Source organism: Arachis ipaensis, chromosome B3 (assembly GCF_059453495.1).
Source record: "Arachis ipaensis isolate K30076 ecotype BB chromosome B3, ASM5945349v1, whole genome shotgun sequence".
Taxonomy (NCBI): Eukaryota; Viridiplantae; Streptophyta; class Magnoliopsida; order Fabales; family Fabaceae; genus Arachis; species Arachis ipaensis.
In genome coordinates, this window is record NC_142438.1 from 101,550,577 (window position 1) to 101,556,377 (window position 5,801).

The window sequence follows — 5,801 nt, forward strand, 5'->3', positions numbered from 1 at the left end:
GGCCGGAAATGATAGCTGAGACTACTGAACAAGTCAAGAAGATCCGAGATAGGATGCTTACGGCGCAGAGTCGCCAAAAGAGTTACGCCGATCAAAGGCGGAAGCCCTTAGAATTTGAGGCAGGAGATCATGTTTTCCTGAAAGTTACTCCGACCACAGGAGTAGGTAGAGTGATTAAAGCAAAGAAGTTGAATCCTCGATACATTGGTCCATTTCAGATCTTGGAGAGAATTGGGCCGGTGGCGTATCGGGTGGCTTTACCACCCCATCTTTCAAACCTGCACGACGTATTTCACGTGTCGCAGCTTCGAAAGTACACTCCTGATGCTAGCCATGTGTTAGAACCCGAATCGGTTCAGTTAAGAGAAGATTTGACGCTTCCAGTGGCTCTAGTCAGAATTGATGATACTAGTATCAAACGGTTGCGTGGAAAAGAGGTTTCATTAGTCAAAGTGGCTTGGAGTCAAGGCGGTGTTGAGGAACACACTTGGGAACTTGAGTCGGAGATGCGAACGGATTATCCGCACTTATTCTCAGGTAATTGAATTTGAATTTGAATTTTGTGGGCAAAATTCCCAATTAGGTGGGTAGAATGTAAGATCCGGTTAATTAACGGCTAATTAACCCATAAATGAGAATTTATTCTAGAAAGCCAAAAATGTTATTTTTATGGCTTAATATGATAGAGGAAATTGAGACGAGAATTTCGGTACCAATTTTATAGAAATCGGACCAAGATTGGACCGAACGGGCCAAACCGGGCCAACCGGACCCAAAGTGGGCCCTTGGCCCAACTAAACTAAACCAAAACCCTAGTTTTCAGCACTCTCTCTCCTCATTTGAGACATTAAACACGCTGAAATGGAGGCCATGGAGGGAAGAACACTCTCTCAAGTTCTATCTCTCACTTGATCTTCAAACCACCATAACTTTTGATCTAGAGCTCCGATTGCCGCTCCGTTTGTGGCCACGTGTTCACCGCGGAGAGCTCTACAAAACCCATACAATTAATCTTGAGGTAAGCCACGTTTTACTGTTCGAAATTCCAGCCCTTGATTTCGAGTTTCATGAGTAAAAATGTTGAGATTTTGGGTTCTTTGATGTTATAGGACCCAACTCTCTTGAAGGAGAAGGTTAATCTTGTCTCTTTGGACCTTGGGTGTGGTAAGATTCTCAACCCTAGTGTAATTTTTTGTTCTATGAGGTTTGGGCATTGAGATGTTGTGTATGGGTATGATGATTGTGGCTTAGGTTGTGTATATGTGAATATTGGAGCTTGATTGGTGATTTTGAAAAGCTTGGAAAGGGTTTGGTGGTGAAAAATCTGTTCTTGGAGGTGTTGAGGCCTTGAGAGCTTGTGGATAAGTGATTTGGAAGTGCTCCGGTGGAGCTTGGGAAATTCGGCTAAGGTATGGTTTCGGTTTCCCGTATCTAATATGTAATGTGGTAGGAAATACTTAGGCTAGAGGCCCTAAGATAGGCATTGAATTGTTGATGTTGTTGAATGATTGAGATATATGATGTGGTCATATATGTGATGATGATTATTGATGCCTTGGTGGTATGATGTATAAGAAATATGCATGTTGTGATATATGCTTATGATTGGTTATGGTTGAATTGTGGGTTGAACCATGTTGATGGTGAGTATGATGTTGATTGTGTACAATAATGATTTATTGGAATTGGTGTTGTTGAGAATTGGCATGAGGAATAGTATATGATATGTCAATGTGTTTGAGTTTGAGCCACTTGGGTGAAGTGGGGTAAAATGATGAGATAGTGATTTTGGTAATTTGTGGTAATGTGTCAATGTGTGAGTTGAGGAGGCTTGATGTTGAATTTGATATATTTTGATTGATTTCAAAGAAAAGGGATGAACTTGGCATGTTTTGATTGGTTTTGAAAAGAGTTGGAAATGGCTTGTTTTGAAATTGGCACTTTGTGGTTTTGTATGAAAATATGGTTTTTGGGCACACTTTGGCGGGACATAACTTGGACTACGGATCTCCGTTTTGTACCAAATCTGTTTAGAAATGAAATTGGATCCGAGATGTCCATACCGTTCAAAGAACGGGTGAAAAACGATTTAAAATGAGGAAGTTATGTCCGTTGGAAGATTGGGGTTTAAATCTGTGAATTCTGCAGCTTTTAACTTAGAAAATTTTTAGCAGAATGACCCCTTGCGCGTGGGCGCACCTGGCGCGTACGCGCCGATCTTCCAGAAAGCGCCATCCACGCGTGCGCGTGATGTGCGCGGGCGCGCCGATTGTGCTGCACCCAATGCCCAGCCATTTTCCAGAGAGTTATGCCAGAACTGTGCCAGTGTTGTGCCTGGGGCACGAGGACACCCGCGCGTACGCGTGGTTGGCGCGTGCGCGTCGATTGGCAAATCTTTAATCCACGCGTTAGCGTGCATGACGCTTGCGCGTCGATGAGTTTTTGAGGCCATCCACGCGTGCGCGTGGAGTGCGCGTACGCGTGGCCCTGTTTTCATCCCAAAGTTGATTTTTGAGTTTTAAAAGCCAAATCTCATACTTCTAAGCCTCCGATCTCACCATTTATGTCTTAAATCATTATGACATGCCTAGCTATTAAAAAGGGGCTAGTGAATGAGGTAACTTGCGAGTGAAGCAAGGGAAAAATGAATGATCAATGAGGATCAAGATGATTATGTGAGATGCGGAGGATGGTGGTGGAAGTGCTTGTTAAGCCATGGGCCGAAAGGCTGTAATTGCTAATGAAACGGCTGGTTATGGATTTAACCGTGAGCCGAAAAGGCTGTGTATAATATGAATATTGGCTGGTTCTGGACTGAACCGTGAGCCGGATGGCTGATATGGATGTTGATCCATGGATGAGAATTCATGCATGCTTATGCTGAATTATTGATAATTGAGATTTGCACTTCCACTATCAGAGGCACGAGATCCCTGGGAGGAAGCAGTGGCTAGCCACCACGTGCTCCAGGTGGAGGCTCGAGACTCTGTTGACCCTATGTCGTAAGTGTGGCCGGGCACTGTGAAAGACCCGGATGAGCTCGCCCCCGAAATATTCACCAGTGAGGGTGATGGATATGGATCATGTTTATGATCAAGTTTATAACGAGTATAACTCGAGTTGGGGATGCGCGACAGAGGGACAGTCCAATGGCTAGCTACCAGGACTTGTCGGGTTGGCTCTATAACCGACAGATGATATCATCAGCCACTAGGGACAGGCATGCATCATAAGCATACTACATGAATTGTTTGAGATTGCCTATTTGACTGCATATTACTTGCTAATTGCCTAAATGCCTTATCTGTTCCTATTTGTAAATCTCTTGTCTGATATAACTGTGTTTGCTATATCATACTCCTGCTGGTGGTTGGGAGGTCTGAAGGAATTGGAAAGGGAAGTATTAGTTAGACTGAAGGATCTTTAGTCAGTTGCCACTTACGGTTTAGCTTGTTTATAAGCTTTGATATTATCTGGAGGAAGTTCTAGGATTGCCTTTGGCTTTCCTCTATTATTATGTATTATATATGTGGAAACTGTTACCGTGCTGGGGACCTCTGGTTCTCACCCATGCGGATTTTGTGGTTTTCAGATGCAGGACGCGAGGCTTCTCGTTGAGGCATGCTGGAGACTTCTGGTTTAGCGAAGATCCTTTGTTCTTGGGACTCTGTTTTGGTTTATATATCTTGTTTAGATACTTTTATCTCCATTAAATAATACAAACTGTGATGACTCCTTCTAGAGGGGATTTTGGAGAATAGGTTGTATGTATTTGTGTCCCTTTGGGTTTCCTTTGGGGTTTCCTTATTTTATCATATGTATATATTGCTATGCTCGGACCGGTTCTCTTCGCAGCCGGGTTTTGAGTCTTGATATTCTTGTTTTTGACACTCTTTATATATATGATCTCGCGTTAGCTTATCCCGGTTCGTTACGTTATCGATCGGAGTGTTGCCCGTTCGAGTTACGGTTTTTGTTTACCCCCTTTTTCTACAAAGGCTCCTAGTTATAATCAATTATTCATACTACTATACGTACTAAATTTTTGTTTTAGAGGTCGTAATACCTTGCCATCTCTGAATTATGACTTAAGCATAAGACTTTGTATGGTAGGGTGTTACACTTGGTGACTTTACTGCACCAAATTCCAATTTACATGGAAGAAGCATCTCCATTCCTGCCATTGGAGCAAACAACTTTGAGCTGAAACCTCAATTAGTTTCTCTGATGCAGCAGAACTGCAAGTTTCATAGACTTCCATTTGAAGATTCTTTTCAGTTCTTAACTGAATTCTTGCAGATATGTGATAATGTTAAGACTAATGGAGTAGATCCTGAAGTCTACAGGCTCATGCTTTTCCCTTTTGCTGTAAGAGACAGAGCTAGAGTATGGTTGGACTCTCAACCTAAGGATAGCCTGAACTCTTGGGATAAGCTGGTCAAGGCTTTCCTAGCCAAGTTCTTTCCTCCTCAAAAGCTGAGCAAGCTTAGAGTGGATGTTCAAACCTTCAAACAGAAAGAAGGTGAATCCCTCTATGAAGCTTAGGAGAGATACAAAGGACTGACCAAAAAGTGTCCTTCTGACATGCTTTCAGAATGGACCATCCTGGATATATTCTATGATGGTCTGTCTGAGTTATCTAAGATGTCATTGGATACCTCTGCAGGTGGATCCATTCACCTAAAGAAAACACCTGCAGAAGCTCAAGAACCCATTGACATGGTTGCAAATAACCAGTTCATGTACACTTCTGAAAGGAATCCTGTGAATAATGGGACGCCTATAAAGAAGGGAGTTCTTGAAATTGATACTCTGAATGCCATATTGGCTCAGAACAAAATATTGACTCAGCAAGTCAATATGATTTCTCAGAGTCTGAATGGAATGCAAGCTGCATCCAACAGTACTCAAGAGGCTTCTTATGCAGAAGAAGCTTATGATCCTGAAAACCCTGCAATGGCAGAGGTGAATTACTTAGGTGAACCTTATGGAAACACCTATAACCCATCATGGAGAAATCATCCAAATTTCTCATGGAAGGATCAAAAGCCTCAACAAGGCTTTAATACTGGTGGAAGAAACAGGTTTAACAATAATAAACCTTTTCCATCATCCACTCAACAACAGACAGAGAACTCTGAACAAAATACTTCTAATTTAGCAAACTTAGTCTCTGATCTATCTAAGGCCACTGTAAGTTTCATGAATGAAACAAGGTCTTCCATTAGAAATTTGGAAGCACAAGTGGGCCAGCTGAGTAAAAGGATCACTGAAATCCCTCCCAGTACTCTCCCAAGCAATACAGAAGAGAATCCAAAAGGAGAGTGCAAGGCCATTGACATAAGCAAAATGGCCGAACCCAAAGAGGGAGAGGAGGACGTGAATCCCAAGGAGGAAGACCTCCTGGGACGTCCAGTGATCAATAAGGAGCTTCCCTCTGAGGAACCAAGGGACTCTGAGGCTCATCTAGAGACCATAGAGATTCCATTGAACCTCCTTATGCCATTCATGAGCTCTGATGAGTATTCCTCTTCTGAAGAGAATGAGGATGTTACTGAAGAGCAAACTGCCAAGTTTCTTGGTGCAATCATGAAGCTGAATGCCAAATTATTTGGTATTGAAACTTGGGAAGATGAAGATCCCTTGTTCACCAATGAACTAAGTGATCTGGATCAACTGACATTGCCTCAGAAGAGACAGGATCCTGGAAAGTTCATAACACCTTGTACCATAGGCACCATGATCTTTAAGGCTCTGTGTGACCTCGGTTCAAGAATAAACCTCATGCCACTCTCTGTAAT

The 5,801-nt window shown here is 42.6% G+C and overlaps 1 non-coding gene across 1 annotated transcript; it reads right to left on the reverse strand.

Moving 5' to 3' along the window:
* Positions 1–4,482: 4,482 nt before the first annotated feature.
* On the reverse strand, positions 4,483–4,590 carry LOC148571811 (small nucleolar RNA R71). The gene has a single exon (XR_015880453.1). It is a non-coding gene; the product is annotated as a small nucleolar RNA R71 (small nucleolar RNA).
* Positions 4,591–5,801: the final 1,211 nt, after the last annotated feature.